The sequence below is a fragment of the Saccostrea echinata genome, unplaced genomic scaffold (genome assembly GCF_033153115.1).
Source record: "Saccostrea echinata isolate AGI-Se365-2 ecotype Australia unplaced genomic scaffold, CSIRO_AGI_Sech_v1 ptg000016l, whole genome shotgun sequence".
Classification (NCBI taxonomy): domain Eukaryota; kingdom Metazoa; phylum Mollusca; class Bivalvia; order Ostreida; family Ostreidae; genus Saccostrea; species Saccostrea echinata.
This window is the reverse complement of record NW_026889765.1, coordinates 159,057-181,180: the sequence shown is the minus strand read 5'-3', so window position 1 is coordinate 181,180 and position 22,124 is coordinate 159,057.

Genomic DNA, 22,124 nt, shown 5'->3' with positions numbered 1-22,124 from the left:
ACATAGAAAAATGCAGGGGATTTTTTCCATCATAAATCTTCTCAAGAACAGTAAGGGCACTATTGTCCCCCATTTTCGTGAAAGGGACCTAGGGGACATTAAATCTCATTTGTCTGTCAGTCTAGCTGATTGTCAGTCTGTCCGTCTGTCACAATAAATTTAACCTTGGTCATAACTTTTGAATAATAAGAGATAGGTCTTTCATATTTCAAATGTACATAACCTACAAGAACTTTCTACACATACCATGATTTTTGAACCCATGACCATGACCTTGAAGTTTGACCTACTTTTCAAAAAAATTAACATAATTTTAAATTGATCATTTTAAAAGAGAAAAGATAGGGCATTCATATTATACATGTATATTACCTGTGACAAGACCTTTCTAAATATATCGTGACTTTTGACCCTGTGACATTGACCTTGAAGTTTAACCTACTTTTCAAAAATGTTATATTTCCTTATAACTTTTGATTGAGAAGAGATAGGACTTTCATATTTGACATGTACATTACCTGTAACAAGATGTTTCCGAGCATGCTATGATTTTTTACCCCTTGACCTTGATGTTTTACCTAATTTTCAAAAAATTTAATTTTGCAGATTACTTTTGAATGACATATGATAGGGCGTGCATATTTGAAACAATATCTCATAAATAATGGCATCCCATCCACTAAGACATGGAAAGTAGGGGACCCAATTCTTTGAATTTGCTTGTTACATGTAGTCATTTTGATATGGAAACATCCTCATATAGTGTAGATTAAAGTTTTTTTATGCCCCTCCATGAATATGGCCGAGGTATATAGTGTTTGTCCGTCTTACATCCTTCCATCTTTCTGGCTGTCCTTCTGTCATGCTTTGCTTTTAGCTCAGTTCAAAGCTCAGTTTCAAAGAAACCTTGCAAGATATTTTTATCAAACTTCATATGCTGATAGATATTGATAAGAGCTATGCAACTGCATTAAAAATTTTTAACCTTGACCTTTCCTTTGACCTTGAAATCACTTTTCTCAGTTTTAAAGATAACATTAAAGATAGTGTAATCAAACTTCATATGTTGATGCATACTGATGTAAGCTATTCAACTGCATCAACATTTTTGACCTTGACTTTTCCTTTGAACTTGACTTCACTTTTCTTTAAATTAGTGTTTAGCTTATTTTTAATGAAATCATTCAAATTACTCTAATAAAACTTCATATGCTGATACATACTGATGTAAGCTTTTCAACTGCGTCAACCTTTTTGACCTTGACCTCACTTTTCTTAAATTAGAGTCTAGATCAGTTTTGAATAAACAATTCAAGATATATTTATCAAACTTCATATGCTGATACATACTGCTGAGAGCTATGATTATCATCTACTTTTTTGACCTTAACGTTTCCTTTGACCTTGACTTCACTTTTTAAATTAGTGTTTATCTACATTTTAAATAAACCATTTATGATATTTTTATCAAAATTCATATGCTAACAGTAAATACATACTGATGTTAGCTTTTCAACTGCATCAACATTTTGACCTCAACCTTTCCTTTGACCTTGACCTCTCTTTTCTTAAATAAGTGTTAAGCTCGGTTTTAAATAAATCATTCAAGATATTTTCATCAAACCTAAAATGCTGATATGATATTAGTGAGAGCTATTCAACTGCATCAAAAACTTTTCACCTTGAACTTTCCTGTGACCTTGACCTCCCTTCTCTTTAATTTGTGTTTTTCTTAGTATTAAAGAAACAATTTAAGATATTTTTATGTAAGCATGTACTTATACATAATTTGGTGAGAATTTATCATCTATATCCAATTGTTTTTAGATTTTAGTTTCAATTTAAAAAAAAACTGTTCAAGATATTCTCATCAAACTTCATACACTCATACAAATTTTCATGTTGCATTAGTAATATACATCCGGCTGGGCATTCATGTCCTATGGACATATTTCTAGTTTTCAAATCATGACCTCCAAGGGTAGGGTCAGGCCACAAGAAGTTTTATATAGGAATAAAAGGGGAAAAAATCTTCAAAATTCTTCTTTTCAAGAACAAGAGCATGATTAATATGGAAACATTCTCAAGAAGTGTAGATTCAAGTTTGTACACATCATGACCCTATGGGTTAGGGAGGGGCCTTTTTTTCCCTAACACTATTTGCCATCCACATGGAAATGCAAATTTTGAAACCATTTTACACATCCACAGGACAAAACCAATCATCTTCCTAATGATCATGATTTAAGGATAATGCATAAAATATAAGGGAAGTTCTGGGAACCAGGGTGTTTAAACATGTTAAATATTTAGAAGAAAAAAAATTGAACCCCATTTGACCCCCAGGGTGAAAATGAAAATTCCCAAACCTTACTGCACATCTACAGGACACCACCAAACATCTCCAAAAAGATGATTAGACTACTGTGTAAAATGTAAGAGGAGTTCAGGGAACCAGGGGATTTTTGCATTAAAAAAAACGTCATTTTTCGACCCCCAGGGTGAAAATGAAAATTCCGAAACCTTACTGCACATCTACATGACACCACCAAACATCTCCCAAAAGATGATTAAACTGTGTAAAATGTAAGAGGAGTTTAGGGAACCAGGGGCTTTTTGCATAAAAAACGTCATTTTTCGACCCCCATTTGACCCCCTGGGTGAAAATGAAAATTCCGAAACCTTACTGCACATCTACATGACACCACCAAACATCTCCCAAAAGATGAAGATGATTAGACTACTGTGTAAAATGTAATAGGAGTTCAGGGAACCAGGGGCCTTTTTGCATAAAAAACGTCCTTTTTCGACCCCCATTTGACCCCCAGGGTGAAAATGAAAATTCTGAAACCTTACTGCACATCTACATGACACCACCAAACATCTCCCAAAAGATGATAAGACTACTGTGTAAAATGTAAGAGGAGTTCAGGGAACCAGGGGCTTTTTGCATTAAAAACGTTATTTTTCGACCCCAATTTGCCCCCCTGGGTGAAAATGAAAATTCCGAAACCTTACTGCACATCTACATGACACCACCAAACATCTCCCAAAAGATGATTAGGCTACTGTGTAAAATGTAAGAGGATTTCAGGGAACCAGGGGCTTTTTGCATAAAAAACGTCATTTTTCGACCCCCATTTGACCCCCAGGGTGAAAATGAAAGTTATTTCAAGTATTTCCTTAATTTTAAATGAAATTCCTTCTCCGCTTAGGAAATACATGTATTTACTGTTTTCAGTTAGGAAATTCATTTTTACTGAATTTCCAAAGTTTATTCCTTTGAAAAATCATTTTCCGACCTTAGGTCAAGTATTTTTAACGTTTTGCCCCTAAAAAGTAAAACCTGTGATGTTTGGATTTACAAGCTTTTCTTTTACAAGTAAACTTACTTGACAAAGCTTCTATACGTGATCTTGGGATAATCTGAACTTGAATTCATCTAAGATGTCTACGTAAAATAACGTAAACATTGTTGGCTTATTTATGTTGGTGAAACCAAGGGTCACCTTAGCTATTACCTGCATGATATGATGATTAGGCCATTCCAAGTTTTTTCTATGTTTAGCGTCCGCGGGCGACTTGGTTTTTGACACCCCATATCAGAAAAAAACGAACAAAATCAGGAGTCCTGAAATTGTTTATTCTGGTCGAAATCACTGAATTCTGTGAATTAATGTAAGTATTTGTCTACAATATGTCATATTTGGAATTTTGTAAGTATTCAAAACCTTTATTTTGCTGAAGAATAGATATTTCTATAGAATAGATATAGAAAAATAGATTAATGGAATTAAATCCTTTGGATGACATCATTTTTATGACTATAAAGACTTGTGTTTTACTTTTTGGTTTGTGTGTCTTTTGCAAATAGGTAGGTAGGTATTTGAAAGATGGGTGGACACTAAATATAGAAAAAACTTGGAATGGCCTTATGTCTTCCAACTTATTCAATATAAAGAGCATGCTATGATTACGATAAATTTATTAAGCCATGGTAGGCTACTGAGAGCTAAGTTGATGTTACAGGGATTTTAACAACCTCGTATATAGTAAGCATTTCGTAAATTCTATAGCTATATATAGTCGTTATATTGACCTTGTTAGCAACTGTAACCTATCAATGGGTCGTGGTTTGACTGACATATTTCATACCCATTTTTAGCCTGTTTTTGAATGTTTCGTCTACCTGATCAGAACACAATGCGGGTGTGACCAGTAGAAAAGGAATGCTTACTCCAAAGCAATTGAACCCACCTCTGGAATACCAGGGGTCCGTGTTTTATGGCCCGATCAGAGATTTGCATTGTTTGTAGTTGCTTTTTTTTTTTGATCGATCACAGTTCGTTATCTTCAACTTTTTCATTAATGAAAGAACTATCGGGGCATAGATTTCAAATTAACAACGAGGCGGGCCCAGTAGCTTCTCTACCAGCACTAAAATTTACCTGATCATTCTATATTGGCAATGAAAATTAGAATTCTAGAAAATATTTACCAGCATACTAATTACTAATAATCCATCACTGAGTACACCTTTCCGTAATATTGGATTAGGAAACTTTCATGGCTTTTCAATTTGGAACCAATGACAATGTAGATAGTGTTAGGAATCTTTCAAGTCCACAGCACTGTAAATTCCTAAATACACATGTATACGCCAGGAAATACATGTAATCATCGCGAAATTAAGCGCATCTTGCCAAATAAAATTAATTGCTCTTTTTACTGGTGCTGAAATCCAGTAAATTCTCTTGATTATTCGTTCATTTGCGAATTATTGTTCTCGCAATTTGATGTCCCTAGAACCATTTTGCGATTTCAAGTACTCGCGTAGAATAGTATTGCAATGTAATGTGATGTAACAATACACAGAGTCGTAAGCGTAGTCATGAACACCAGTTTTACAGTAAACCCATTATACACGATGTCTTTTTGATTTACTTCTTATGTAAATAAACAGATACGTCTTCATCACATCCGCACCAAACTTTGCTGTGTCCTTTTGAAAGTTTTGAATAGTTTATTTGAAAAGCTGAAAAAAGTCCATATTTGAGTTTTATCGACACTGGAGATACAGGCTCACATCTCTAATTATAGATACTGCAAATCAAGTTTTTTTTTAACCGCCACGTTTTACGGAAGAGAATACTGCTCAATTAACCCGTCATGTATGTTCCTCAAATTTAAATTTAACAACAACAATTGACGCAGTGAATATTTAATCATATTATAAATCACAAGGTCAAGTTTTGTATTCCATTATATTTCAAATAAAGTCCTCAACTTGTAGTTCTAACAAATATTCAACGACTATTGCTTTCAAACTTTTGAATCCCAATACACTCATCACTGCCTAGATATCGAATTCGAAAATTGGAAACATTATCCTCCTACGTGTTCATGAATGTTCTTCTTCACCCTACAACTATAGTTCTGCATGGCACGCCATTACCGGTGTCGTTAATATATTTAATAAAGAGATTTTAAATCACTTCTTTTAAAAGTCCAAAGTTTAGGAGACAACGATCTCTCAACTGGCACAACGGGCATCAAAATTTCGTATATAATGCCTTTAGTCGGAGAGTACGCCAGAGGATGGTCAAAGCCTATGAAAAAGACCTTGACACGTTATCCGAATGGATTAAAAGTATCACATGGATGTTGAACTCTCGCATTAAACGGTTGAGGGAAAATATGAAAACCATCCATCCTCCTGTCTTTAATAAATCAGAAGTGAAATAAAAGTGGCTTTATATAGATAACACGATCAAAATGTACTGGCCCAAAAACCATAAACTGAGAACAGACTATAAAAGTCAAAATTTCAATTCTGTATAACTTTTGAAATGATCAAGAACATAAAACCAAATTTTCACTGAGAATTTGTATTTGAATACTCTTCAAACTTGCATCTTTTTAAACATGTGTATTGATTTAAAATCAAGATATTCAAAATCAAAATTATTTGACCTAAGCCTGTTCTCAGTTTACGGTTTTGGGGCCTGGTCTCAGCTGATCAAGCAAATAATAACATTTTTGTAAGGCTCGATATTTTAATTGTATTTAGAAAAAACTTGGATTTATTTCTGCAAGTGGCAGTCAAACTTATACTCAAATTCCATTTCTCGGTAGGAATTTCTTCAAAACAATATGTCATTTTTAGCATTTTTTTATATTCCCAATCAAATTCAAATTGAACTTCTATACATGTACTAGATTTATAAAAAACAAAAATCCTTTCAAACAAAGATACATAGCGGGTTCCAGTATAAATGTTCTACCAAGTCTCTTTCTTAAACCATCACCAAAACAAACATCAGCGAAACTTCAAGAGTATGTACAACAAAATATTCGAGAAGTGGTTTTAATCAGATTTGGATACTTAAATGTTTCAAGGATATTTTAGAAAAATTACAAAAGTTTACCAAAATCAAAAGCATTACAACGTACGACTTTTCGACACTTTCTACCACCATTCCCCACAATAAATTAAAGTCCAGGCTTTTTGACATCATAGTCAGCTTTTGTTTCAATAAAAATGGAACTCGTAACGTATATTCTTGTCTTAGTCATCTGCAAAACTATTATGTGAAAAACATTCTAAATGTACATACAAGTACCCCGAATATGATATAAACAAGATGCTTGAATTCCTGATTGACAATATATATGAATTTTTTAGGGATCAAGTCTTCCAACAATCTGTTCAATCTGTTGGAATTCCCATGGTTACTAATTGCGCCCCGTCATTAGCAGTCCTATTTAAAATTTATATAAAAACGTCAGCGTGTAAAAGTGTCTTGCTGTGGTCTTTAATTCGTCATTAGATATATATCGTTTTATCAAATAACAATATTCATTTTCATACTTACGTTGTTTCGATATATTCCCATGAACTTCAATGTAGAAATAAAAGATACCACAGCGTCCAATACATCTGTTTCAAATTTGGAGATTTTACTAGATAAAGACATTAATGACAAACTAATAAGAAAACTTGATGATAAACGCGACGATGACTTCAACTTTTCTTTCGTCCACTTCACTTATTTATGCAGCATTATTCCATTATTACCTGTATATGGAGTTTACGCCTCCCAGTTGATTCGATACGCAAGAGCATATTCTACGAATAATTTATAAAAGAGACAAGCTATTGACAGATAAATTGGTGATACATGATTATAAAAAGCCTCGTTTATAAAATCAACATTTTGGAAATCAGTGGTCAATGCAATGGCCTTGTTAGCAAATACAACTACATGTATCGTTAAGTCGAATGTTCACCTACGTTATTCATACAAATTGTTAGGTCATTATTTTCACACTGAATAGTCAGCTCGATCATGACAGGAAGCACGCAGTTGATATAACCGGTCGACAGGGGGTATTTTCTCCTCCTTGGCAACTGATCTCTTCTCATATGTTTTAGAGATCCTTGCTTGCTCCCAATTGGAATTTATTTTAAGCTTGATATATAATGACAGGAAGCATGCAGTTGATATAACCGGTCGACAGGGGGTATTTACTCCTCCTTGGCAACTGATCTCTTCTCATATGTTTTAGAGATTCTTGTTTGCTCCCAATTGGAATTTATTTTAAGCTTGATAACTGTTCGTTATCTTCATATTTAATTTTTTTTCAAGTACGTTCTGAGAGTTTTTTTTTTTTTTTTTGGTAAAGTAATTTTAAACTATGAACCATTATTATTGATGTGCAATAATTTAAATCTTTTCCTCACCGACTAAATACTCAATGAGTAGAGTTCAATAACTTGTTGTAAATACATTTAATATAAAAGCCAAAACTCATTTGGTTAATTTAGTTTTCATTTAAAATGGCTGATAAAAAGACGATGAGTTTTACTCAAGAACTCTATACATCATATCAAAATTAATGATAGGTCAGACAAACTTTTATTATCAAAAGACAAAAGTTAAATAGAATTTTAGAAAAGCTTAATAAACTGCTTTTAAGTCTTGACCAGAATCCAAATAGACAGGAGAAGATTATCACATGTTCCAATTTTCAAAGTAAGCTTTTTTCCCCAAAAAATTGAAAGTGTTATAGAATTTGTGACTGAGTACTTTGTCCTTTGTTTAACATTAGATATGAATTGAAAAAAATCCTGTAAGGCAGTACCAATTTTGCTCATATATACATGTAAAACATTTATGTTCCTTAGTTTGTATAACCTTGCCAAGGAGACTGAGCTCGTTTTTTGCTCAAAGCAGGCGAAATGAGAACACATGTATTAGAATGAATAATGTCATTTATTTTGTAAATGACGAAAAGATATATACAACACAGGGGGTCATACATAAACATGTAACTATAGTAATAACACATGTGGTGGTGAACACAATCATGACCCCCTATAATACTACATATGATAATAAATATCTACACAAAACAACAGATAGGGGGCCAAAGGACTAGAGATATTATGTAACACATGTACAAAAAATACATGACAGACCCCCTACTGTAAACACATATGTAAAAAATAGTAGCATCAATAAACTGCCTGCCCACAAAAAAGGTGGGTAGCCTCAAAAACTTAGCCTCAAAAACTAAACTGCCTGCCCACAAAAAAGGTGGGTAGCCTCAAAAACTTAGGCCAACACCTATTTAAAAAACCAAAAAATTAAAAGTGTTATACAATTTGTGACTGAGTACTTTATCCTTTGTTTAACATTAGATATGAATTGAAAAAATCCTGTAAGGCAGTACCAATTTTGCTCATATATACATGTAAAACATTTATGTAAATATAAAACTTGCTATCACTGTAAAATTAAATATATATATATATATATATATATATATATATATATATATATATATATATATATATATATATATATATATATATATATATATATATATTAATAAATTTTGCAAATAAACCCCGAAACATCCGCACCGTAGTTTATATTTAATCTTCTACTATTCTTCTAGATATGAGATAATGTCCATAAAAAAGGCTACTGGAATTGATGGTATTTCTGCTAAAATTTTTAAACTTAGCCATGAACATATTTTGAACCCTGTGACTAATATTGTAAATTTTTGTTTATCTCATAATGTTTTTCCAGATCGTATGAAAATAGAACAAGTGGTTCCTCTTCACAAGAAAAACGGTATTTTGGAAAAAGGAAACTACAGACCCGTTAGTATCTTACCTACATTGTCAAAAATTTTTGAAAGAGTCATTCACAGTCAATTATCTGATTTTTTTAATTGCCATTTTAATGATATGTTATCAGCTTTTAGACCAGGGTATGGCTGTCAGAGTGTATTGCTAAAAATTGTTGAAGATTGGAAGTTTGCTCTTGATCATAAAAAATATACTGCGGCAATTATGATGGATTTATCTAAAGCCTTTGATTGTTTTCCACATGATCTAGTTTTAGCAAAATTAAATGCATATGGTTTTACAAATGCAGCTACAAGTCTAATTTCAAGCTATTTAAGCAATCGAAAACAATGTGTGAATCTGGGAAGTGTTTGTAGCGGTTTTTTATAAATGTACAAAGGTGTTCCACAGGGTTCAATACTTGGTCCTGTTATTTTTAATATTTTTATCAATGATATTTTTCATTTTGTATCAGATTGTGACCTTTACAACTATGCCGATGATAACACTCTCTCAAACTCGAGCGACGATATTATCTCACTAAAAAATACATTAGAAGCTAATTGTTCAATATTAGTTAAGTGGTTTGAAGATAACCAAATGCAAGCCAATCCTGATAAATTCGAAGCTATATGTCTCGGAAAGAAAACAAAACAGGAAAACATTTGTTTTGAAATTGATGGTAATATGATTAATCCGGAAAACGAAGTAAAATTACTTAGCATGACTATAGATTTTGAGCTTAATTTTAGCTCTCATATTTCAAACATTTGTAAGAAAGCTTCACAACAACTGAATGTACTTAAAAGAATAGGGGTTCACCTTACTAAATTAGGAAAACTAACAATTTATCATACATTTATCATGTTAAACTTCAATTATTGTCCATTAGTTTGGCATTTTTGTGGTGAACGAGAAACAAGAAAAATGGGGGAAAAAATACAGGAAAGAGCATTGCGTTTCGTTTATGACAACTACAAAACTCAAATAGTTATCTTCTGGATAAATCAAAATTGCCATGCCTCAAACTCCGGCGTATTAGAACAATGGCCATAGAATGTTTTGAGATTTTAAACAAACAAAGCCCATCTTACCTGCACGATTTTATCCATATTAAAGAAACGCCATATTCCTTTAGATATACGAAAACTGCTGTTTTACCAAAAACAAGATCAACAACATACGGTTTGAAGTCTTTTAGACAAGAATCCGCAAAACTTTGGAATTCTTTACCAGAATCTTTTAGAAATATTACTACTTTTAACCAATTCAAATCAAACATAAGTAGTTGGTACGGAAATAGTTGTAATTGCTGTGCTTGTCGCTAAATTTTATTTTTAGATAATAGTAAACAGGGTTTATTTCGCTCAGTTTGTTGGTCTTATTGTGATGAATACTATGTCATGAGATAAAAGATACCACAGAGTCCGACACATCTGTTTCATATTTGGATATTTTACTTGAAAAAGGCGTTAATGGTAATCTAACAACCAAGCTTTATGATAAACGTGATGACTTTAACTTTTCAATCGTCAACTTCCCTTACTTATGCAGCAATATACCTTCATCACCCGCATACGGGGTATATATCTCTCAGTTGATTCGATACGCAACAGCATGCTCTACGTATGTACATTTTCTAAAACGAGGTAAATTATTGACAAATAAGTTGATGAAACAAGAATATCAGCTGTCTCGTCTAAAGTCATCATTTCATAAGTTTTATGGTCGATACAATGACCTTGTCAGCAAATACAATTTATCATTGAGTCAAATGCTGACTGACGTTTTTCATACTAATTGTTAAGCCATTATTTACACACTGAATTGTCGACGGATTTTTCCGTTATTTCCCGATCATGACAAGGAGCACACGGCGGGTGTGACCGGTCGGCAGGGGATGCTCACTCCTCCATGGCACCTGATCCCACCTCTGATGTTTGGAGGTCCGTGTTTGCTCTGCTCCTATTTTGTATTGTATAATGGACTTTTGAGCTTGAATACAGCTGTTCGTTATCTCCATATATTTCATGTCATTGTAATTCATCACGGTGTATATTGATATTTTAGTAGTGTGATTTTTAAGTACTGTTTCTTGTTTATTCTGTATTGTTGTATGGATTTGCCTTCATATAGTTTTCTTTGAACCCTACATACTGAAAACAAATGCATAAAAATGTGACGTTTGCATGAAGCAGGGTACACTGTATGTTCTTAGGTATTGCGTGGATATTTCAAACACACTGTTAGAGACAGCAGACCTCGGATGGGAAATAACTTGTAAATAGCAAGGTCGTGTATTATAAAACTTTCTATTCTGAAAACTCTAGGAGTGGTATCCAAACAAAATCAATATTATAATACCCTTTTAGGATATTTTATATAGAAATTACTTAGTTCAAATTTAAAGCTGTTTTTTTCCACATAAATGATCAAAAATCAAATTTCAAGTAATATGCACATCTATGATATAAATGCAATTGATCTGCAAAATAAAGAAGTTCCTTTCCTGAAAACTGTAGTAGGAGTTATCTTGACAAATGGGGTACCTTATATGCAATATGCAATATTTTGCAAATGAAAATACTCTATGTTCAACAGCTAGTATTTGTCGCATAAATTAAATTATCAAAAATAAAAATCCAAGCAATATGCAAACCTCTGATACATATGTATACGTACAGTTGATCTGCAGAATAAAAAAGTTTCTATATTTTGAAAACTGTAGAAGTTATCCGGCCAAATCGGGTACACTATATGCAGTTTTTTGCAAAAGGATTACTAAGTTCAACAGCTGGTATTTTTTTCATAATTTATCAATAATAAATATCCAAGTAGTATCCACACCTGTGATTTACATGTATTTAGTACAATTGATCTGCAAAACAAAAAAGTTCTTATCTTTAAAAAAGTAAGAGGAATTTTGTAATGTACCCTTTTGGCAGCCGCCGGCTATTTTCATCATTTCAATAACCGGACTTTTCCTACGAAAAACCCGGTTAAAAATTCAGTAAAGGAAACGTGTGACAACTGAAATAAATTATAAGGAATGAAACATTTGAAAGTAAACATCTGCAACCATTCTCATAATTCAACGCGCAAGTGGGATAACACAAGGACAAAGCTTCACCTGCATTGAACCTTGATCCTGGCAACAAGGTAATGTTATTGATTTGTCAACTTTATCAACTGACACTCATTTAAAATCTGGGACAATCGTATTTACTTTGTCGCACATTCCACTAAAACATGCAGGTAAAAAAAGAAACGTTGCTACCCATTTAGAGGAACAACTTAGGACCCATGGGGATTCATACAGACGTTTGAATACTCTGGTCTCTAAAGACTACATTGATATTGTCAGTTAAACACATTTCAGCATATTCGTTTTATCTTCCTCATAATAAAATTATATGTTAACATGGGATTGTTACATTTGCTGCCTAAATTATAACAAAAAAGGAGGTCCGGTGACATTATCTGACACCTGAGTATAATTCAACACGGTAAAGGATCTCTAGAAGAATAAAATTAACACATTAAACATAAACATAGATGAAGCTATATTGCTCAATACCAAGAAAAAAGGGGGTTATTGGGAATTAACAAAATAATAAGTCTTGTACAAACTAACAGATTTTAAACTGGATCTATTTACTTGCCTGTACTTTTCACACATTTGTTAACATCACCAAATAGACTAAGCAAAAACAGAATTGCTTTAATACCAGTTAGTAAACCCGTCTCATTTTCTTTCACATTGTCCCATCTTGGTCTTTAAAGAACATTTAATGAACAAAGTTATAAATTTTTTGTCTCAAATTTATATATTTATTTTTTTTAAATATATTCATTTATTTAGTGTACCCGAGGATTAAAAACTATAAAATTAATTTTGTATTATATATTATAAAAAAATTGAATAATTTTCTTATAAAAATGACCTTTCAATTACATTATTAAGAGTGATTATTAATCATAGGTACATGTATATAGCAGAGGAAATAACTTCTCTCGGAGGAATACAAATTAATAGAGCCCTGCTAAACACTAAAACAGTTGACCAAGTGGTCAAAAAATCTGATAAAAATACTCAATACATGTTTATTACATCTGTATAGTCTGTTTTAATCCTAGACATCCCGGAGTGGAAAAGATGTTCAAAACAAATTGTGCATTTCCACTGGAGACATTCCCTCACTAACACCAGAACCTGCCCCAGGAGCCATGGAATTCACCATTTCGGAATAGACACACTTGCTTATCATAACTCACGCCAACAGTTTAATTGCTTGGTGTTCAGGGGTAAAGGAAATGTTTAGCACTACTGGCCAGAGACCAGAAGAGCTTATGCGAAAGTAAGTTGTCCGTCGTTCGTCCGTTTGTCTGTCTGTAAACAACTTTTCAAACTGCTATTCCTCCTACACTTTTGGTCTGATTTCAATATTAATAAATTAACACGAAAGTAGACTACACTTAGATACAAAATTCTGTGTATCGGTATTTGATTTTGATGAACGGTATTGCCACGGTTACTAAAAAAAGAAATTCCTGTGAAATATATTCTAAAAGCTACTCCTCGTACAGTTTTGGTCTGATTTCAATATATAACTTGGCACACAAGCAGACTACATGCATATGTACACTAAGATACATAATTCTATCCAACGGTTTTTAATTTCGATGAAGTTGTTGCCATGGTTATTAGAAATATAAATTTATGTGAAATATCTTCAAAGTGCTGCTCCTGCTATAGTTTTGGTCCGATTTCAATATAACTAGAAGATTGTATTAAACTACATGGTTCTTTATATCGGTTTTTGATTTCAATCAGTGGTGTTGCCATGGCTACTGAAAGCAGATGTTTCTGTGAAATGTATTCAAAATTCTACTTCTACAAGTTTGGTCTGATTTCAACATAACATGGCACACAAGTAGACTACACTAAGATACATAATTCTAAATATCGGTTTTTGATTTCAATGAACATTGTTGCCATGGTTATTCTGTGAAATATAATCTAAACGCTACTCTTCGTACAGTTTTGGTCTTATTTAGTTATAACCTGGCACAAAAGATTATATTGAGATACATAATTTTGTTTATTAGGTTTTGATTTTGGTAAAGTGTTGCCATGGATACAAAAATACATAGGGTTACAAAAATACACATTTCTGTAAAATACTTTCAAAACACTACTCTTCTTCCAGTTTGGTCTGATTTTAATATAACTTGGCATGAAAGTAGACTTTACTGTGATACATATTTTTTATCGTTTTTGATTTTGATAAATGATTTTGCCATGGTTACAATACGAAATTTCTTAAAAATTCGTTTAAAAGGCTACCCCTCCCACAGTTTTAGTCCTATTGCAAAAAATCTTGCCACAAAATGAAACGAAACCAAGGATCATTATTCTTTTTATTGTTGCTGCAAAGTTTCAAGTCCAAGTTCTACATTTCCTTTGTTATACGTACAAAACAGCAGAGCTATCATAGGTCTCGTCAGAGATTCCATTTACTTTGAGGGTTTTAGCTCCACCCCTCATGCACAAAGGGGGGGAGGGGTAGGGGCTATCGATTTTTACAATTCTTTTTCCCCTTACTCCATAGATGCTATATGCCAAGATTGTTTCAGTCCTTCCAAAAGAAGAAGCTGAAAATGTTTAAAGGTTAACGCACGCTGTGCTCCGACAGAAATGGATAGCAATATTTCACGTGAGTGATTCATGCGATCTTAAAACGTCAATATGTACAAAACAATTTATCAGGGGGTTGTTTGTATAAAACTGGTCAGGTGGCCATGAGCAAAGAAGCAAAAAACGACAAGCGATAACGATACATTTACTTCCTCGTTCCTAAATTGTACTTTTTCATTTCAAATCTCTTATCTTTTTGAACATGGGCTCCTAAGTCCAGTTTTATCGATAATGCTAATATGGAGATCACGCTGTGAAACGATAAAAAAGAAAGGAATAGTACAAATTAAAAACAAGCACGTAATTACTTTTTCTATGAATTCTATGAAGGTGTTTCCGCTTACTTATAATTTCTCTAATATTCGAAAGTCATAAACTCAATATTAAAAAAAAAAAAACTTAATGGTGCTAGGACGGGGTTCTATATATCAAATAGTGGAAGTGCATTATTTCTGTTTATTACATACTTAGTAATAAATACATGTTTTTTTTTCATATGCGATATGTCTGACGTCACGATAACCAGCCGTATCAGCTTCCAGGGATGATACAGATCCTGCAGGGCTGACATGGATCTGCAGGGCTGACACGGATTTACACCCGTAGTAGATTAAACCTGTGATAATACATCTATTTTTTTGTTCACATTCTCTTTTTTAAATTTTAAATTACTGTTCCTTGATATAATAAGCTACATGTACGTCAGTAGTCAGTGCTTGGTTATTTATCTATATTTTTTTCAAGTTGATGTGTGCTGTATTTTTTTTACTGGTATTCTACTGGAAGTTGAAAAAGTTTATCCCTGTTGCTATTCATATGATAATTACTCACGGGAAATAACTGTGGCGGATCCAGGATTCTTGAAAAATTGGGACCTAACCAGTTGAGGGTCGGGAAGGGGGCAAGGCCCCCGGAAGTTCTCAAGTCACTGGAACATCGAGGTTTTTGATCTATATTTTGGGTATAATTAATGTAATATCCCAAACTAAAAATATTTTTTTAATCTTATTCATATTTTTTGGTCACAAAAGGGGGCCATGTCCCCATCTAAATCTGCCAGGGAATAATGTAATTGAAAGGTCAATTGAAAAAAAAGAATTAAACAAGAATTTTATTGTACACTACAATAAGTTCTTTCATATAGTTTTAATGATCATACAGACTGATAAATTAAAAAAAATGAGATGAAAATAACTTGTCTTATTAAATGTCCTTCAAAGACCAAGAGAAGTCGATGTGAGAAGGAATGACATGGAATTAGTAATAGTGCTTAAGTATTGCTTAAGTATCTGATTCGGTATAGTAAAACACCTATTTACTGTCTATTAGGCGCCTCGGGAAATAGTTGCTGTCTTGGGGGACAATAAACTTGCTATTGTCCCCATAGCCAATAAATAGGTATATACTATCAGTTTAATTTATTTCATACTTCTTTTGATCCTTAGGATTGTTGTATTATACTCAGATGACCGTTAGGACCCTCGGATATTTTGTTTTCTAAAGGATAACATTTAAGTACGCTACGGTGTAGATAAGGAATGAAACGAATTTAAACGTATTAATCACATGTCAACTATTGTTTATATTACGGTTTAGTTCGTAAATGAACAGCTGTAAAATATTTCAGCGCAATCTAATAGTTGTTTTAAAAGCATAGCAACGCATTTTATGTAATTCTCTCTTTCTCCTCTCTCTCTATATGTATTGTTTCGTAATACTTAAGAAATAAGGTATCATTTTTAAACATCTATCGGGATATAAATACGGGTTGGTCACAAGATCAAATTCCATAAAGCCCTAAGGGCTTTGTGGTAAATTTGATCTCGTACCAACCCGTTTTTATATCCCGATAGATTTTTTAAAATACCTTATTACTTACATGTATATTTACATTTGTGACTTATTTATATTTCATATTTGCCTGATTATAATCTTTTAACGTCTAAAATGTTTTATTTTTCAAACTCAACGGCACGTGTTTGATCCATTGATTGGGCATCGACCCTTTATGACGTCACTGAGAAATTACGTGGAACATTTATGACGCGAGGAATCCGTGTTTATACGGATATAGATACGCATTGCTTTTAATAGTGTTATATGCAAATGTAAATATATATACATAATGTTTTAATAGATTGAATTTGTTTATCGTTGTTTAGTGGGCTACAAACAGAAAGATCCAGCTTTGAAAAAAAAGTTAAACAAAGTTGTTATTATGTGGTTTTTGTGGATTATATAATGTACACTTTTAAAAAAAATATTTACAAAATATGGATAATGCAATTTTTGATCTAATTTTTTGAAAAGAAATTTAAACAAATATGTCTGCACCTTTTGTAATATGCATAAAAGTTAGTGAGAAAAGCTGATTTTTTCAACTATGTTTTCTGAAACTCAGAAGAAGTTATTGAATATACGTGTACATGTATTAAGTTAACCGATCCTCAGGTTCTGAAAATCAGACATTGAATAATTGAAAATGCTCACAAGTCACAAAAATGTCTCTGAAATCTTAAAGTAATGTGATTTTACACACAGTAATTGTTCAAACTTCATCTTTAAAGTTAATCATATTGTATAGGAAAAATTAGTAAATCTCAAATTAATTTTCAGGAAATGCGAATAAAGACGCCTACTACGCATTGTCTAATTGGAAATTGATCAACAAAAACATTTTAGGATAAAAAAAAAAAAAACTATAGGTATCCAGGCATTTGAAGAAATTTGCATGATTTTTATACTTATACAGTACTTTAGATTCTTTTGTGTACTTCAATTATTTTATAATGCATAATTCATAAAGTGTTTCCTATCATTGCAAAGCACCATAAATCATTTCTAATTCCATGTCGTGCCAATTAGCATTGGTATCTAAGGCTAAATTAAAGGAAAATTCAATTTCTTTAAATCTGTATTTTTTACATACATTGTACCTTTATATGTAGGGTAAAAATATCAACGTTTTAAAAGACTGTTTCTAAAACTTCAAAGAGCCTTGAATCACATTGAGACGCATAAAATGAAAATTGTTGCTTGAAAAGATTTCATACTTAAGCTTCATTTTGAGACTTTTTGAATTAAATAATAAATTAAAGAGTTATCCTTCCTGGCTGATGGTCGGATATCCTTAACGATTTGTTCAAAATCCCTGGTCGTTCTACGTTAAAGCACACCATTGGTTATACATGTATGGTCGATACAATGACCTTGTCAGCAAATACAATTTATCATTGAGTCAAATGCTGACTGACGTTTTTCACACTAATTGTTAGGCCATTATTTACACACTGAATTGTCGACGGATTTTTCCGTTATTTCCCGATCATGACAAGGAGCACACGGCGGGTGTGACCGGTCGGCAGGGGATGCTCACTCCTCCATGGCACCTGATCCCACCTCTGATGTTTGGAGGTCCGTGTTTGCTCTGCTCCTATTTTGTATTGATTAATGGACTTATGAGCTTGAATACTGTTCGTTATCTCCATATATTTCAATGTATGAACCTGGAAGTTTAAATTCGCTTCAATACGACAAGGTTTTCCTCCAGAAAATCACCGCCCGGTTTTTCATATCTGGTTTATTACGTTACAACCGTCGAAAGGATATAAACAAACGTGTATGTGAGTTAAGAAAAGATGTAAATTATTTGACATTCAGGAAGACCTTAGCAATTAATTGATGCAATTGATAAAAAAAATGGTTTTTTTTTAATTATTTTTGCCGATTTTACAGGGCCGATTAATGAAAAAAATGACCCGGAATTTATTTTTCAATGTTAAATGTTGAACTGGAGGTGGCATTTCAACATTGAAAATTGAGATAAAAAGTCGTAAAATTAATACCCAGGGTAATTTTTCAACAGCTTGGTTATTTATTTTCTCGACACTTGTGACACAATTCCTTAAAATTAACACTATTGAATATTGACCCCAACTACAGCTTTTGTTCTGTTTTCGATCTGGAAGTTGTTACATGTATAGTTGCATGTTTTGTACATGTATGTATATGTATCTGCTAATAAATTTATCAGTTTCAAAAATTGAATTTCGTCTAGTATGATAATAAGATCGGACAGAAATCAGCAAACCAATAGCATCTCGAACATATTTTTAAGTTATTGTTATTCAGTAAAACGGTTTATCTCGTTTCAGGGTTATCAATGACAAATTATTAAATATGGAACAGCTAGAATGGCTTTAAGATGTCTATTACGATATTCTTGTTTACTTTTTACCGGTGCCTAGAAAAGTTTGCATTGGTTTACTATTTTCCAAAATTGGGACAAAAGGAATATGTTTTCTGCATCGATATACAGCTGTATATAGATACCATTTTAGAAAAACTAAGTTGTACAACAAAAATGACCAGATTTACCTATATGTATACCAATATTTTAAACAACTGATTCAGATATAAATCTCTTAATTATTAAAATTCATATTAATGCATACCGGTAGCTCAGTCAGTAAACGCTCGCTCCGTGATCGGAAGGTCGTGTTGTCGAATCAAGGCCGCGACTGACCTAAGTCGATAAAAAATGAGTGGAAACTGTTCCTTCGCCAAGCGCTTGGCACTTTGAAGTGAAAATTGCGGGTCCTTCGAATGATACCTTAAAAACCGAGGCCCCGTGTCACGGTAGGCTTGGCACGATAAAGAAACCTCACTGCTTATAATGACCCTGATTGCCGAGTAAACTTCTAAATTTGAAGCCCTTCACTGGTATATGGTGACGTCTCTATGAGTTAAAAATTCTCGAACGGGACGTAAAACAACATACAATAAATCGTATTAATGGATAGCTTTGATTCACCTTCATATGTCAAGGACTAGTAAACGATTGATAGAAGAATCGGCTTTCATTCTACTTCTGGATATCCGACATTTACTCTCTGTTCTCTCTAAGGAAGTCGGTAAAGCGCTCGCTCCATGATCGGAAGGTCGAGGGTTCATACCCCGGTCGCGACTGACCTAAGTCGATAACAAAAAGTAACAACTGTTCCTTCGCCAAGCGATCGAAACTTTGAAGTGAAAGTTGTTGGTCTTTCAGATTAGACCTTAAAAACCGAGGCACCATGTCACGACAGGCATTGGCACGATAATTATAACTCACTGTTCAATGGCATTAAGTGCTGAGTAAAATAAAATGGAATCGTGAATTTATCGGTATTCGGTGACGTCTCATATGACTAAAATATTCTTGCAAGGGAACAGTAAACTATCAGTTTATTTTCTTTCATCGTAATGTAACCCAGCAACAATCTAGGGGTTTTATAGTTAATATTATATGGAGAAAAACCTGCAACAATCATATATAATATACTAAATATTCAAACTTTACACACAGTTCACTAACTTTAAATATCCATATAACAAATCTTACACTATAAACTTTAACATTAAATGAAGTAAATTAAATGTATATCTTGAAATTATGAATTATTAAATAGAAATAAATAGATAAAACCTTCCCAGCCTACATCACCTTTTATCATGTGCGTCTACCTTGACGGTGTGCATCGGTATGGACGGGCAGGTAATTTAAAAACGGGTTTTGTTAGCATGAATCTCTCTCTCTCTGTCATTCACCCCTTATTTCTTTTGTACGGAATCACGTGAGAAACAAACAATTAAAAACCGACAAACAATGAAGACACTTCACTGTAGTACCTTAACCACAAGTAGGTGGATCCAAGATCCAACACCTGAATACAAAAAAAAAAACACCTTTGACATTGTTACACTCGAGTTTTGTTCTTAATATTTTTTCTTCGATATGATGCAAAATGTTTGCTCTAAGAACCTAAGACATCGATGACCCCGCATCGTTTTAGACAGCATAAGCCTCAGTCTGCAGTGCATGAATAAAAATACAGGCAATGTTTTAGATTATGCCTTTTGTGATAACTTCACATGGCAATCCCAAGAACAGGTAGGGCACATTTCTTTTATTTTCAATTTCTTTTTTGTAATTTAAGTGAGTTATGGTTTTAAAATGTGGCAAAATGATGAAGACACTACAATATAAGAAACTGTTTGGTATATTATTAGACATCAGAGGTATGACAATTTAAGAAGAAATCAGTACTTAGCGAGAATGCGGAGACAACAAAATTACTTGTGCACTTATGCGACTGAAAATAAACTAGAAATATTTGCTACTTATAGGATCTCTACCATTTGTTATGATAAGTTAAAAAAAACTGCATTTGATACATTTATATAAATAGTCATAAAATGAAGGCTGTTGGCGAATATGTTTTCAAGTTTAACATTTACACGTAGGACACAAAACTCAACGTGGGGAACATAGGGCAAAATGATAAGCAGTTTCAGTTTCCTGTTGTTTGATAAAATCAATTCATAAATATGGACAGTATGATTATGGGACAGTATATCTGGCATGCTTTACTATTTATCCGTACCTAGATGCTAGATCTTTTCAAATAAACACATACATGTTAAATTACTTTTATGTTGTCATCTTCTGTTTTTGTACCCTCAGTCCTTTTTTGTATTCAAAAGGGAAAAAAATAATTAAAAAAACCTATATACAATAATTCAAAAATACATGTATTGATAAGAATAATGATGCTTTGAATGATTTTTTCAAATTCAAGAATATTAGTCTTAGATGAATATAGCTTTTTTTCAAAGTTGTTCATGTCAGTGTTTGACTTGATATATATTGTTTTCTACTTCCCTTAATTTAAAATTAAATAAGCAGCAGCCTAGTAATAATTGGTAATTTGTTCTTTTTCAAACAAAAACAGAAAATATATACTAAATAATGAATTATACTAGTTTTGTGAATATTATACATGAAATAGATCTAGAATTTCACCAAAGAGAAAATTTATTTACATATAACTATGTTAAATTCAATTCTTTTGGAAATTTTCTATATACGTGGAAGCCAAGATTATTCAAAAATGATATTTTTACACATTCTAAAAACACTTGACGAATGCATTGTTTTTATATTATGTTTGCAAAATGTTCAATAATTATTAATGGATAACATCTTTGTTTCTTTAAAAAGTGATTGTTTTACTGGTAGGCTTCTATGAAGATTTCCATGTTGTAATCATTGCACATGAGTACAAGTATTAAAAAAATGATTCTAACAGCATTGACAGTTCCTGGGTCCATCAAAATATTTATGTAAAAATGACATGCATGTTTGTTCAAATATTTGTAAATTGTTTTTCTACACTTTTCATATAACATAATGTTTTGAAAAAAAAAAAAAAAAAAAAAAAAAAAAAATAGGGTACAGATATA